This window comes from Macrobrachium rosenbergii, chromosome 43, assembly GCF_040412425.1.
Source record: "Macrobrachium rosenbergii isolate ZJJX-2024 chromosome 43, ASM4041242v1, whole genome shotgun sequence".
Classification (NCBI taxonomy): Eukaryota; Metazoa; Arthropoda; class Malacostraca; order Decapoda; family Palaemonidae; genus Macrobrachium; species Macrobrachium rosenbergii.
In genome coordinates this window covers 1,342,721-1,357,837 of record NC_089783.1, presented here as the reverse complement: position 1 = coordinate 1,357,837, position 15,117 = coordinate 1,342,721, and positions in this window count along the sequence as shown.

Sequence of the window (15,117 nt, the reverse complement as noted above, 5' to 3'; positions counted from 1 at the left end):
TGTATATCATGGAAAAGCTCATAGTTAAAAAGTCAGTTTTATGTACAAATGGCTGATTGCTCCAGTTCTGTCAGAGCATTCCTATTCGTCTGCAGTTCAGTTCATCTTCTGGTTACCTAAGTTTTATCAAAAAGTAAAATTACGAAAGGAATTATGATATCCTGACTGCCACTTAACCTAATCCAGCTGAACTTATAATTATTCAAAATGTTTTCAGAGTTACTTCAAGAAATTATATTTAAAATTAAGGGCATTTATTTGGAGGATTAAAGCTAAGAGTCATATATCTTTCCCTTTAAAACTCTAACCTAACATTGCGGTCAACTCTATTGCCATGGATTGGTGAGTGACCAGAAATATATTCTAGTCAAGCCACTGTTGAATTCTTCATGTCCATTCCAGATCTGTAACATCATCATCAATAATCAAAATTATATAGAAATTACAATAGTCGTCATACATTCAATCTGCAGCAGTCACACCTCTGATGAATGTTATGGAGGTGGATAAGGATCAATCTTATCACTGTTACCAGAAGCTATGTCCTTGCACACTCCATTATCAGAGCCTTTAGTATTTTTGCAAATGAACCATCACTGCCTTTCTCTCATGATACGGCTCCTTTGCTTTTTATGTATATACTTGTAAAAGATATGTATGCTTTTAGAAAAAAAATGTCATTCATACCCTTATGATAATTATGATACATTAGCAACTTACTTCTTGAATGATAAAATTATGCATAAATCTCTAAGATGTGCGTAAAAATTTCTGTTTCAGTAGCATTTAGCGCATAAAGAGTCATCTCTGTTTTTTTTTTCTTATTATATTCTTCTCATCAGTACACAGGCTGTCATCTACATACACTATGAATCACAAGGACAAAAAGCATATTGACGTTATATAACAACAAGTTTCTTAAAATCTAACTCATTGTTCTACGGTTTATTTCGTATGAAACGCACACACTCACATACATATCACACACATTTCTAATTGCACCCAAACGTCCGTTGTGTATGTGTGTGTGTGTGTGTGTGAGTGCGAATGTGTGCGTTCTGAGCCAATTTTCCGTTTAGTTTTTAAGAAACATCTCATTTCGTCTCTGTTCAGTTCCCTAAAATAGTCTGCGCAAATAAAGGAGCTATTGCATCACGGGAAACAAATACTTACTGAACGTCAGTGGGGATTATACGTCGATTGGATTTCTTATTCAGTGGCAGTCGTAAATACCTTTAATTCTTACTTAATATGCTTAACGAGCCTAATGGAATGATCAGTGACAACATGAACAGACGAAGTGTTCACTTGTTTCACTGTCATTTTCTATTTGATTTTACAACAAAAGCGTTTTGAAAGATGTTACGGTATTGAAAAGGATAGTGAAACAGCCTGCAGTTGTATTGATAAAAAGAAACTTTCGACAACAAAATGATAGACACACAACAACAATAAATAAACAACATACAATCTCTGAATAAATTATTTTGTACCCTAGAGAAAGAAAGCAATTAAATAATATTCACTTTAACCATAAATTTGTTTTTTATTGTGATATGAAAGGTTATTATATTTCAAAAAAATTATTTGCTCTTAATTACAAACTTCAGCCGTACACATTAACTAAGACTGTATGTATTCGAGAATTTTGATAGTTTATCTTTGTTTAAATGTGTATTACTAAAAACAGAACTCAATAGTGTCAAACTTAATGTGCTAAACTCCTACGGAACTATAGCAAAAACATCTCTATAGATGTACTTTTTTGGAATAATGCTGCTAGCCCTACGCCCTTCAGCTTCCCTGGTTAAGACTAGAGAATATTGACTAACTACTAGATGCGTAATTCAATGCTTGGTTCACAAGGGCCACTATAGTTCTTGAGGGAAACGAACCCAAAGACGTGCACCTCCCGCCACAACCAACACTAACCCCAAACCAGTGTGTGAGATATATATATATATATATATATATATATATATATATATATATATATATATATATATATATATATATATATATATATATATATATATGGATGTATGTATGTATGTATGTGTGTGTGTGTATGTTCCAGCATAACTCTGAAATGCATTGAGCAATTTCAACCAAACTTGGTATATACATATGATTTACTATCTAGAAGAGAATACTGTGGGGTTAAGACATCACTGGCAGGAAAAGGGGAGGTGTGGAAAGTGGGTGACATGTAAAAATAACTGAAAATGACAGATATTTGCGTCTAATCCATAGTTTTCATTGTCGCTGAGATGAATAGTGACACTCCCGATGCCCTTTAGTCCAAGTTCAGGTAGGAGGGGTGAGAAAGGATGAAAAATAAAATGTCAAAAATGACAGATATTAGTGTCTAATGTAAACTCTAATATAAGAGTGATTTTATTGGTTTTTTAAATAATGTTCATTTTAGTTCTTTTATCTTAAAGATAATTGTTTGTAGAAATTCGCCCCTATTCATTTCCCCCGGCCACTGCCCCGTTTGGAAAAATCTTTAATCCTTTCTATGCCATATTGACTGCCAAAGACCTTGGTTGCAGATGCTGTTCATCTGGAAGATGCTAATCCCACCTGAGGCAGGCACACCCAAAAGAAAAAACGCTCCCACACGGGCGACTAACTCCTGTGACCGGCGCCATATTGAACACCTGGCAGATGACCCGCATGCGTACTGTATAGAAAATGGGACTCCAGGCAAACGACAGTAGCGCTGCCTGGGATGAACAGCTACGTAATCCTTACGAGGGCGTAAAAGGAGAAATGCCAACTCGCTCGGCCCCAGAATAGTCTCAGACTCAGGAGACGTTGGACTATCCTAGGACACTTGATCCTCCACTCTGCTCCTTGAGCTTCCACTTGCAATCCCACATGGCTGTCCCCAAGCCTATGGTTTTCTTTTATAGTGAAGTCCCTTAACGCTACCCTCCGTCACTGGCCCCGAGGACGTGGAACCCGTCTCCTTACAAAGATAATGTACCGATGTCAAGGTTCTTAAGTCAGTCACGCCTCTGTTAGCCTTTTACTATCTTCCTGTTTCCTTTCTAAGGTGACACACCTGCAGTGAGACCTGTATTACTTTAAATTGTGTTAACGCAATGATACCTACAGCGAAGTGAATTATTCGTTTTATTACTTGGAATTAGAGTCACCAGAATCGAGGTCTTTCTTATGCGCCTTCTGTGCACGCCCTCGATTTCTTAACTATGCTCCCAACACACCCACGTAACCACGTGTATTCCCAATTACAGATAGGAGTTACCTGCTGTGGATCTGAGCATCATCTTGTCTGTGCAGTGTTTTTTTTTTTTTTAAATGTAAGGAATATTAGCCTCTTGCAAGCTATATGAAGTCATATTTATATTTTTCCTTAGCAAGTATTTCTCATTTCGATGAAAGCCAAACAAATCCTTTCGAAAAGCGCATACATAGTTATTGCCAATAATTCCTCATTAGTCACAATATCCTGTTACTATATGATATTACAATATATTGTTCGTTCCATAACATAGTGAAGTACTTGCTGCCTTCGGAGAATTTTGTAAAGCCTCTCAAATTCCGGAATTTTCAGTTCCCGTGATTGAGAACGCTTACGTTACCTCAAATTGTACGAAAGGTTGGGTTCAAGTGGTGCCTAGATTTTCAGGCACAGGAACAGCGCAGACAGAAACACGAATAGGCGCATTCAATCGCGCATAGAGGAAGTTGAATTATGAGCACAACTGTATACTTTCCCTTCAGTTTATGGATTGTTCACACAGAAAAAGTGCCTATGATGAACATGCTTAAGAGATTAATTTATCCGACACCTACATACAAGCGGTGGCATTGATGAACAAACACACGATGCAAATGTGTAGAATTCATTATACACACAGACACGCATAAACACACACACACACACACGCACACACACACACACACACACACACACACACACACACACATATATATATATATATATATATATATATATATATATATATTATATTATATTTATATAAACTCCTTTTAGTTGAAAGACTGGAAAAGTCGGTGACACGACAAATCATTTAATGCGATTATAGTATTCAAGAGCTTTGCCCATAATAAGCTTGAAGCCGATGTTCTTTTTTGGAACTGCTGAGGCGCTTAAATTTGAAAAATCTGAAGCATTAAAAGAAATAGTCAAAGAGAATGAATTATTTAGGTGAATGATTTACATAGGGAACATAGTTTCAGTAACTAGTAATGTACGGTTCCCTGCACATCTGTTGCCATAGACAATGAAAGTTATTTATTTATATCACATCAGAACAGGGCTCACACGGAGTAACCAGGCAATCTGCTCACCCTGCTTACCTGCGATACTTGCACAATTTCTATTTTCACCTTGCATACCAAAGATTTATATTGAACTTGCCGACACATAAGTTACTCAGCTGATAGCATATCATTCGAATTATTTCTTATAAGAGAATATGGTGGATGTTTACGCACAATCACGCGTGCGAAAGTGTGGAGCCTACCGAACAACTTGCCAGGTGCTGTGTTTGGTTTGTGACGATTCTTTGTAATTTTTTTTGCTTCTTTTTTACCATGCAGTAACTGCCGTCTCCTTCGCTCTGAAGTCTTGGTTTCGACCACGATGCGAGGTAGAAATTTATTTCCATCGCTCGTATGGTTGTTTGTTGACTCCCTATAATAATGCTAATAATGATAACAATGAACACCACCATAGAAATAGCTACAAATAAGTATAAAATGCACTTCTCTTTCAGTTATTCTCTATTTCAGTAGTTCATTGCATACCTCTTTTGTTTATTCACTATATTAAACGCTTTCAGCTCAATAGTCCATGGGCCAGAAACCGAAAAGTTCCCCCACCCCCACATTCTTTTCACCTGCCACATTTTTTTCAGTTACTTTGATGCCTATGCTTCAAGAATGCATTGTTAGTCAAGCGATTTCTGGTTGCTAGAACCTGTCAACAGCAATTAAAGATGGCTGCTAGCCGACAAGGGGAAAACTGAATACAATACCATTTTTCAACCAGTAGTCCTATCAACTTGAGGTGAAAATATGACTGAAATTGTTATTTGAGGGCTTCAAGGTCATTTAATATGTCAAAGACCTATAATAGGTGCAAAAACTGAATTAAAATTATAAAAAAAGGCGTAAAAAATTTAGCAGCACTACATCAATTGATCATCAATATGTTCAGGTTCATTAAAATGTTCATCTTCATGGCTGAGAACTGGTGGTCCCAGCTCTTCAGCTTCTGTCGTCATCCTCAAAGTTGTGGGGGTTAGTGACGAGAATTGATACCAAGTCACGTGGCATCATTTCTGGATGCCTCTACTGGAACTCCAACCCTTCTGTTCCCTGAACCCAGCCATGTAGAATGGGATCTGATAGGTGATGGCATGGTTCCAGCGACCACCTTCAGATTGCAGCTTGGTAGTTACAGCTTTTGACGTGAAGGAAAAGACTTGAGTGGTATGAAGGCAAAAGGCTGATGTCCACACTTACATCAGTGCTCATACACCTTTCTTTGCTGCAAACCGCCGGATAAATTTTTGGTACCGGCAACTATTCATAGCTGGGCGACATTTTTTGGTTGGCTTGAATCCATCCATTGAGCAAGGAAACTCTTCCAGGACATCAACCACATCATTTGGCACCTCCTCTAGGTCTCCAAGTTTCTTAAAGTCATTTACATAACGGTAAATTTTCAGCATAATTTTCAATGGATGGGTCTTCCCTTTTCTCATTAAGGCACTGGTAATATCACATCCAGTGAATGCATGTAGGCCCAGTAGTGTTTTACTGACATCATCACCAATATCTTCCTGGATCTGCCCGACATCAAGGATCCTACAATGGTCACCAGATCCTGGTTCTATGTGCATTGAAGCGTCAACAAAGGCAAGCAACAGAAGAAACACATCTGTGTCTGGTGACGTGAAGATACCTGCCGCATTTCGCTGAGTCGCATCCTTGACATGTAGCGGCATTCGAGAGTCTGCCTCCTCCTGAAATGGATAATACAAGCAAATGAAACCAAGCAAATAAAGAGCATTATCTTTGACAAGGTTTTCCAGCAGCTTGACAGTTTCCATTGGAATTTTTCCTCGGCAAATTTCATACTGCTCTAGTAGTAGTCATTCAAGGGCCTCAAGCAAAATTTTGAGCACATAGCGACAACAGTTGTAGCGTTTCCCAATCAGTACCTTGCTGATAGAGCCACTGGCACATAAATCAGACTGGATAACGATCTGTTCAACACCACTTCTTTCCATGGGTTTCCAAACAGCACCCCAATAGGCATTGATGGTGTGAAAAGCACCAAATCTGATGAATGTTTTGGGGAATTTCTCAGGATATTGCCATACGATAGCATAGGCTTTCTTAGCTGCTGCCAATTTTTTTTTTTTTTTTTTTTTTTTTTTTTTAGCTGATAGGTAAGATGGTGCTGCCAAATCAAAACACACAATGGTCGCAGACTGTCCTACTGCACCAGCCATATCTTGTGCTTGAATAAGACATTCTTGCACCGTGCTGTTCTCTGTGATAGGGGTTGGTATAGGAGGAAGATATTCAAGAGTGGTGAGAGGTTCACTATTTCACTTCCCAGTCTGAGGTACGTCTTGATAAGGTTGAAAAAAAATTTTCCTTGTCAAAATCCACATAACGTCTGAGTCATGAACTCTGACTGCTACTGACATATCTGCCTTGTACTCTAGAGCAGTATTTCTCAAACTGGGTGCCGTGGCCCCCTGGGGTGCCACAGACAGTGCCTAGGGGTGCCGCAAGATTGTCATGAATTTTGTAAAAAAAAAAAAAAAGTTTGCAGAAGTCTTCATATAATTATTATCAGTGTATCTACTCTAATATATTAACACACACACACACACACACATATCTTAAAGGTGATTATCATTTATTTTTATGGTAGTCTACGTTCATAACGCTTAAGTTTATCTAATTCTGCTAATGTGCTCTGTGTTTGTACAGTATATATCCGCATGTACGGTGTGGTGATTTTGGTTTGAGTATGGATAATAATTTTATTCATTAAATAAGAAGTTAATTCATGCGGTATGGTGGGATGGTGAAGAAGGGGTGCCACGGGAATTATCACATTAGTTAGGGTGCCATCACTAAAAAAATGATTGAGAACCACTGCTCTAGAGAGATAAGCTTAGGATGGGTCTGCCTTTTCCTCACATAGCATGGGGGAAGTTCACTTGCTGCATGCCTCACACTGAGCGACCTGGGGCAACCCGAAGGAACTGTAAGGTGTGTAAGGTAAGGCTTCACATACCTCATTTTGTTAGCAGTTGATCTTTTTGGCTTTTCAGCAGGATGTTGTACATCATCATCACCACTGTCATTGTTGGTGTTGGCAGTGATGAGTTTTTCTTGATAGATAAGACCATGAGTGGAGTGAGTTGTTCCTTTCCCAGATGGTGTCTCTTCCTGGAGGTTAAAGCTACCAAACCAAAAATGAATGAGAGAAGTAATTTCTGTGTCGATGTTTGGAGGTAAGGGACCTGGGTGATCTTTGACTTGGACGAACACTGCTGTCAAAGCTTCAAGAACTCTCGAGAATATTGCACAATGACCAAATCGATTAAGCAATTTGATCATTTCTGCTTTGCAGGTAATATGCCAGAGAATTATGGCCAAAAGTAAGTGCTTGGAGGTAATCCGTTGTCCATTTGTGACAGCATATGTAATATCATGAAACATATGTAATATCATGACTCAATGAGGCTTCCTTTGGTTTTTCCCGAAATCAAACTCTTGATAAAATGCAGTAGTAGTGCTGGAGGGGGAGTGAGATCTCTCATCACCTTGACTGGAGGAGGGGCCCAAGGAAGCTCATCTGAAGACCTGAGGGAGAGATGATTACTCGATGAATAACAAGAGCTGCTTCCTCCAATAGTCTAGAGTCAGAGGGAGCAGTTTCAAAGGCAACCTCTACAGCCTGACCAGGGTGAACATTAGATGAACATACAAGTTCACTGCGATAGTTAGGCCTCCAAAACTGAATCTTCGACCCAAAGTGTTTCACCAATTTTTCTTTCAGTTTATCTGTCTTGTACTCACTGTTGCGGAACTCTATGATTTTCAAACATATACATGAGGTATTTCTCTTTCAGCATTGTTATCCTTTCAACATTCGCCCCCTGAATGATTGCGTCTTCCAGATATTTACAGATATATCTCAACGAATTCTCATGAGCATTTTGTGTGGCCTTATCAGCTGCTGACATTAAAAGCTGGACCTTCTGGAGGGACGAAATGGTGGTAACAGGCGAGATGATACCTTGCTTACTTTGCCACAAGGTCAGCTTCTTAATATGACATAATTTTAGCATCGTGGATGACCTCAGCCCTTAGTTTGATGGCATCCTCTTGGCTTTTGGATTCAAGTCTTATGAGGTTTTCATATTTCTGGCCAGTCTTTTTTACTCTCTTTCCACAAAATATGCGTCCACGCTGAGGCACCAAGTCTTCATGATCACAAGCTGAATGACTACGCTTCCTTTTTTCCTTTGAGCATTTAATTTCCAGCTCATAATCAGAAAAATCTTGTTCAGATTTACGTTTTTGTAGTCTAGCTGCATGGGTAAACATTTGACAGCATCTTCTGTGATATCCACGATGTTCTGAGAAGCCAGTGGGAAAATTACGGCAGAAGTTATATTGTTTTTTATAGTCAGCTGAGCCATAGGCTTCCCTAATTTCAGCTGCCTTCTGTATGTCAGTCAGACTTTTTTTCCGCTAAAGGAGAACATTTTTTCATCTATTTTCACCGTGTCGTAATGAACTATGCATTCTATATTTCCATGAGCTTTGCGATGCTCCTTCTTAAGGTTAATAGGCTTTTCATCCCCCATGCTATAATCGGAAATAGGAAAAAAAAAATTGTGATATGGCACTTATTTTTTTTTATACGTTACATGAATTGTAGCAAGAAGAAATATACAGGTAAACACCATTGAAGGAGGAACTTTAATTGATGATCCTTCATAAAACTGTCGACAAAGGCCCCTTCTCAGATGGTGGTTACCAATAAGTTGAGTGATCTTGAAGCTCTAAAATAACATTTCCAATTAACTTGCCACCCCAAAAATATTTGGAACATATAAGCAACACATGTTGGTAGACCTGTTGGATGAAAAGTGGCGGTGTATTCGATTTTCCTCTCGTCGGCAAGTAGCCATCTTTAAAAGTGGTTTACGGGTACTAGCAACCAGATATCGCTTGCCTAACAATGCTTTTCTAGAAACTTAGACATCAAAGTATATGAAAAAAAAAGTGGCAGGTATAAAGAAGGGGTTGGGGGAAGGTGGGGTTATCGTGGCTAATGGACTAAATGTTGACGCTGTATTTTTCTGGTTTTGTTTTCCTACCTGTATATAAAAAAAAAGAACCATAAGTTTATCGGAAAATGTTACTAGGTGAAATATTTTTAATCTTCACCAAAATAGATTACTTGAAGCTGAATGCATATATTTTATTGTATTTTCTGTTCTCTTTATTTTCTTTCTTTGATTATGGCAACGACTAAATCAGAGCCCCAGTCGATTGTCGCATTAAAGTAGAAAAATGCAGAATTAAGGGAATTTGAAAGAATTTGGTGAACCTTAACAATAAAATACAGTTTCATTGCAGTTTGGCAGAACAGTCCTTTAGGTCTCTCTGAACCCGTCTATGTATAATGAAAGCACGAGTCTGAGAATTAAAACTTGTAGATAATTAGTCATTGATCATCTTTTAAAAGATCGCAATTTATCTAATGCTCATTTTTGCATTTTAGTGTTAGAAAACTACTGAGATGGCTATTTGTCTGTCCGTCCGCACTTTTTCTGATCTTAAAAACTACGGAGGCCAGAGGGCTGCAAATTGGCATGTTGATCATTCACCCTCCAATCATCAAACATACCAAATTGCAGTCCTCTAACCTCGGTAGTTTTTATTTGATTTAAGATTAAAGTTAGCCACGATCGTGCGTCTGGCACCGCTATAGGTGCCAACAACACAGGCTACCGTAGGGCCGTGGTTAAAAGTTTCATGGGCCGCGGCTGAGAGTTTCATGGGCCGTGTCTGAGAGTTTCTTATAGCATTATACTCAATTGCACCGGAGAAACTTCGGCGCATTTTTTACTTTCTCTCTCTCTCTCTCTCTCTCTCTCTCTCTCTCTCTCTCTCTCTCTCTCTAACCCTGTGAGTCTTTAACACTTAATTCACATTTCCCTTATTATCTTAGCCGAGATAGACCTCTCTCCGACAAACAACACATTACCAAATAACTAAGTGTGTCAGGCGTGGCTTCCGCCTCCGCACTGACGAAACGCGAAAGCTAAAATCTCGAAGGAAAGGGATTCTGAACAAGTTGAACAACTCATTTTGTATGATTGCTTAATGCAGAGTTGATGGTGTTAGAGTTGGAGTCGTTCAAAGACGAAATATTTTCTTTTTCATGACATTATCGATGTCTGAAATTGTATTTAAAAACCGTTTTATGATTATCCTAGGCAAAGGAAGTTTCTTGCATTTTGCCAAAGGTTTAGCGCAAAAAAACTACTCTTTGATTCTTTAGATACACAAAAAGAAGTATGATTTAAGTAAATCATTCTTAAATCTCTCTCTCTCTCTCTCTCTCTCTCTCTCTCTCTCTCTCTCTCTCTCTCTCTCTCTCTCTCTCTCTCTCACTGCTTTTTTGTGTAACTGATATTCAAATATCTTCCACCTTGCTGGTTATCGGAGCAATCCGCTTTCTTTATCCGTTGTACAATATTGTTTATAAGAGTAAATGTAAAGTCTAATATTTAAGATCATCCAAGGAAGACATGTTGCTTGTTTCCGTAAAGAACTTTCTCTCTCACCTTAGTTTCGAGCTGAGTTAATGTCAGTGCTCACAACTTATTGTAGAGTGTCAGCTAACGTAGCCTACTCTGACCACGGCTATCGCATAGACTAGTAAAAGATGTTATTCATTTCTGAGGTATTCCTTTATATTCAATTCTCTTCGTTACAGTAATAATAATGTTGTTTCTAGGCATATGTATACATGCATAAATACACACACACACACACACACACACACATATATATATATATATATATATATATATATATATATATATATATATATATATATATATATATATATATATATATATATATATTTCTGTATCAATAAATTCGCATTAAGAAAAGTATTGATTAAACTCACCTGTACCTGTTTGGCTGATATACGGGCATATTATTGTTAAAACGAATTATTATCATTATGCTTATGCGAATAATACCTTTATAAACGACTATAATGAATGTTCATATAGCCTATAATCGAAAATGATGCCCTGTTATAACATATTATCAATTTAGAACTTTGGAGTATGCGCCCATATGAATAAATGGCACGTAATTAGATCATTAGTACTAAGCGCGCAAATTTTCAACGTGTATGTTATGTGATATATTTTCAGAATATAATTGTCTATTTTTTTAGCAGAGATCATTGCCAAGAAAAAGCTCGGAATTTCACATAAAATGCCCTTGTTGCCTTTAGTAAAGAAGGGTAACAATGAATCCGTTAAAAACCTACATTAAACGGAAAAAATTATTTAAATTTCTCTGCTTACAATATTGGGTTCAAACCCAAAGTCAAGGTTCCTGTATAAGATAAATTAACTGCTGTTTGTTTAATTATTAAACGCATGTGCTTATGACAGTCATATTTTGTAGCTGAAATTTTTATTGTATTTTATTCCTATCCTGGTTATAAAAAGCCGTTGACCTCATTTTCAGATTCCTTGGAGCTGGGTCTGGATCAATGTGAAACGAAAGTGGTCTCTTAGACCGACAGTTGTCTGGGCCATAAGATGAGAGGTTAAACAGGTCCTCATAAGGGTAGATGATAATATTTTAATAAACAAACCAAGACAAGCGAGAGAGAGAGAGAGAGAGAGAGAGAGAGAGAGAGAGAGAGAGAGAGAGAGAGAGAGAGAGAGAGAGAATCTCTTACGAATGGCTTGATCGCAGTGAGGAAGGATTTAATCGACAAGTCCCTATGCTTTTAGGTAGTTTGATGATTTATACTTTAGCAGAGTACGGAGTACTTGTACCTTTTATTTCCTCTTTCTGTCTCCAGATTTTCACCTCAGCCACAACCCACAAGAAAATGCTGACAGCCAGGAACATGATTCAGTTTATAAATATATATATATATATATATATATATATATATATATATATATATATATATATATATATATATATATATATATAGAGAGAGAGAGAGAGAGAGAGAGAGAGAGAGAGAGAGGGGCAAACATGAAAAAATCAAGAAAAGAAATTTGATGGATAGGCTGATACCTAGGTAAATGTGGGGAGAGTGAGAAGGTTTCATTCACCATCTATTTCTAAGCCAATGAACCTCTTCTCATCTAGCCTTCAACAACGCATTTATCTTATCTGTTAAAGAAAGAGAAATATTAAACAATATATGTACGCTTCTGGACGGTAGTATGCAATAATACTTTGAGGAAGATATAAATGCACATGCATAATATCATTTTCTTTTTTCCCTAAGAACTAAAATTTGTTCACAGCAGTAAGTGAAAGGTGTCCGAGTGGAGAGGCAGCATTCTTAAATCTCTTGTAAATTTTTGTTCTCTGTGTATAGCTACAAAATTACAACCTTTTCTTTGTTCCACACACTTTTCTCTATTTTACTAATTGGGACAACTATTTTGCCTTAATTCCAATGTTGGCAATTTCTCTGCCTGCCTTTGAAACGCCGATTCTTTATTTAACCTAGAGAACTTAACTTATGAATTAGATGTCAAAGATTTACCATAAAAAAAGGTTCAGAGATATGGTATGAATATAAAGTGATAAATGATAAATTTTGTGCCATTTATCGAAATGATAATATGAACAATCAAAAGCTGAACTTCAAAGAAGATTATGAAACCACGATACAATACGTCCATTACGGTTACAGAAATATGAGTGAGAGAAATTACTTTGTCTTTTCTTCCTTTTTATTTTAATAATCAAACGCGAAATGTCGATATCGTCGTTTTAGACACGCTCTCAACTGAGTACAAGTTTCTTAGTCTTCGGGACATCAGGGGAACGGGCGCTTCATGGTAAATACATGATGAAAAATTTTCTTATGAGATTTTTTCTAAAAGCCTACCCTAAAATCTCTGTAACTTAAAACAATGTCGAGGAAATAATGACACAGAAAATCGTCAGGATTTTGGTATAAAATGATGTCACAAGTAAGTTTCAAAGCATAACCTACTAATACATTCCAGGTATTAAAAAGAAAAAATAATATGAAAAATTAAAGCTACATAATTCATAAGACTACATCAATATAAAATAACACCTGACTTCTCAAGGCGGTATTACGTTCGATAATTGTATGATTATCAGAAACGGCACACGTTAGCGTCATAAATGCTAAAAAGAAGAATATTAAATATAAAACTATAGTATTTCTTATCTCTATTAAGAAATGTACTTAATTTTTATATTCTAACGTTTTCTGCTCGCTTAATTGTCTCGTTCCTTCATTATTTTTCATATTAAGTACGAAATGGTATATTTATTTAAGCCTATACGACGCTCTAATTTTTTTTTTTTTATGGGCGATTGGTGGGGAGGGGGAGGAGGATGTTGGGGCCTGGCTTTAGGAAGACGCTTCCCTAAAATAGACAAAGTAGAAATTTGCGAAAGTGGAACACTTCCTCCATGAGCAGTAAAGTTGTTTCTCACGAATAGGGTACTGTATGTTACACTTTATGTTCTGGAGAAGCAGTCATTTCTCTTACATTCCATCTCTAAAATTTAATGAGGGAACATACTCTTGTGTAAGAGTAAATTGGTTTACAGCTGTTGTGGCGTAAAACAATATTACATTCTTTGTTCTACTGCACGGGAACAGTTATTTACTTGTAACTGGTCCTCCCTGTACAGCTTGAAACAATTACTTGATAACTATTGGTAACGCAGCCAACACCTGTTGAACAGAACAGAACACAACGCAAATAGAGTACACCTCAGTAGCTCAGAGAAAACTGTTTCTTTTTCAGCGAACAAAACATCACAAGGCCGCATTCATTTGCACTGACCATAGTAGTTGTGACGACCAACCTCTTACACTCAGTAAATCACAATGAAGCAACAGGCTAGGGTTCTAAAATGTATAACGCCAAAGGCTAAAAAGAAATGTACTCAAATATTGAACTATCTTTGTGCTCATATTAGTTGAGTGTTAACATTCGCTATCGTTAATGGGTAATCACATCCTTTTTTCTGAAATTTTTAATTCAGACAAATCAGGGGGAGAAAAATGTGATTTCAATAGTTGTAAGTTTGCATTTGAGTAAAAACAAAAATGAAAAGGTGAAAAGGTTTAAGTGAGAAATGTATTGAATTAAGGCTTACAAATTACCTTCAAGGGTATCTGATAACATACTAAAGTCTCTCCCCTACTTTCTACTAACCTTTTCCTCTCACGCACACAGAAACATTATTCCCCAGAAGAGTTTTTTTATAACATATTAATAAAGAAAAAATACACATTAGAAATATAATGTACACGAAATCAAAATCTATGTATGTTCCTAATTCCATTTTTGGATGCGCACATGAACCAGTGTGCGTGCATACTGCATTTTTCCATTACTAGTTACAGTTGAATAATAAAACGCTAAGGTACAAAGTCTGCCTAGAGCCATACCGGGAATTGTCTATTTATACAACAAAGAGGAAACCCATCTAGATAGAATAAGTCATCCTTGAACAGACAGGAAAATACTCATCAAGATTCAATAGAGCATCGAATGATAGTGCTTTATTTTAAATAGATGATAGTTATAAATAAAGGATAAAAAAAAAAAATTGGCATCCAAATCTAACAGACGAGACCAAACAAACCAGATCGAACCTAATCGTGTTCAAAAGCGAGGAACAAATTGAGGGTCAATTTCCAACAAGCCATATTGAATCTCTTGTTGGGCTTATTACGTGTTAGCACTCGAGCTCTAATTGTTTGCTCATTTCTTTAGAATCCTGCAGTGACAACATCCT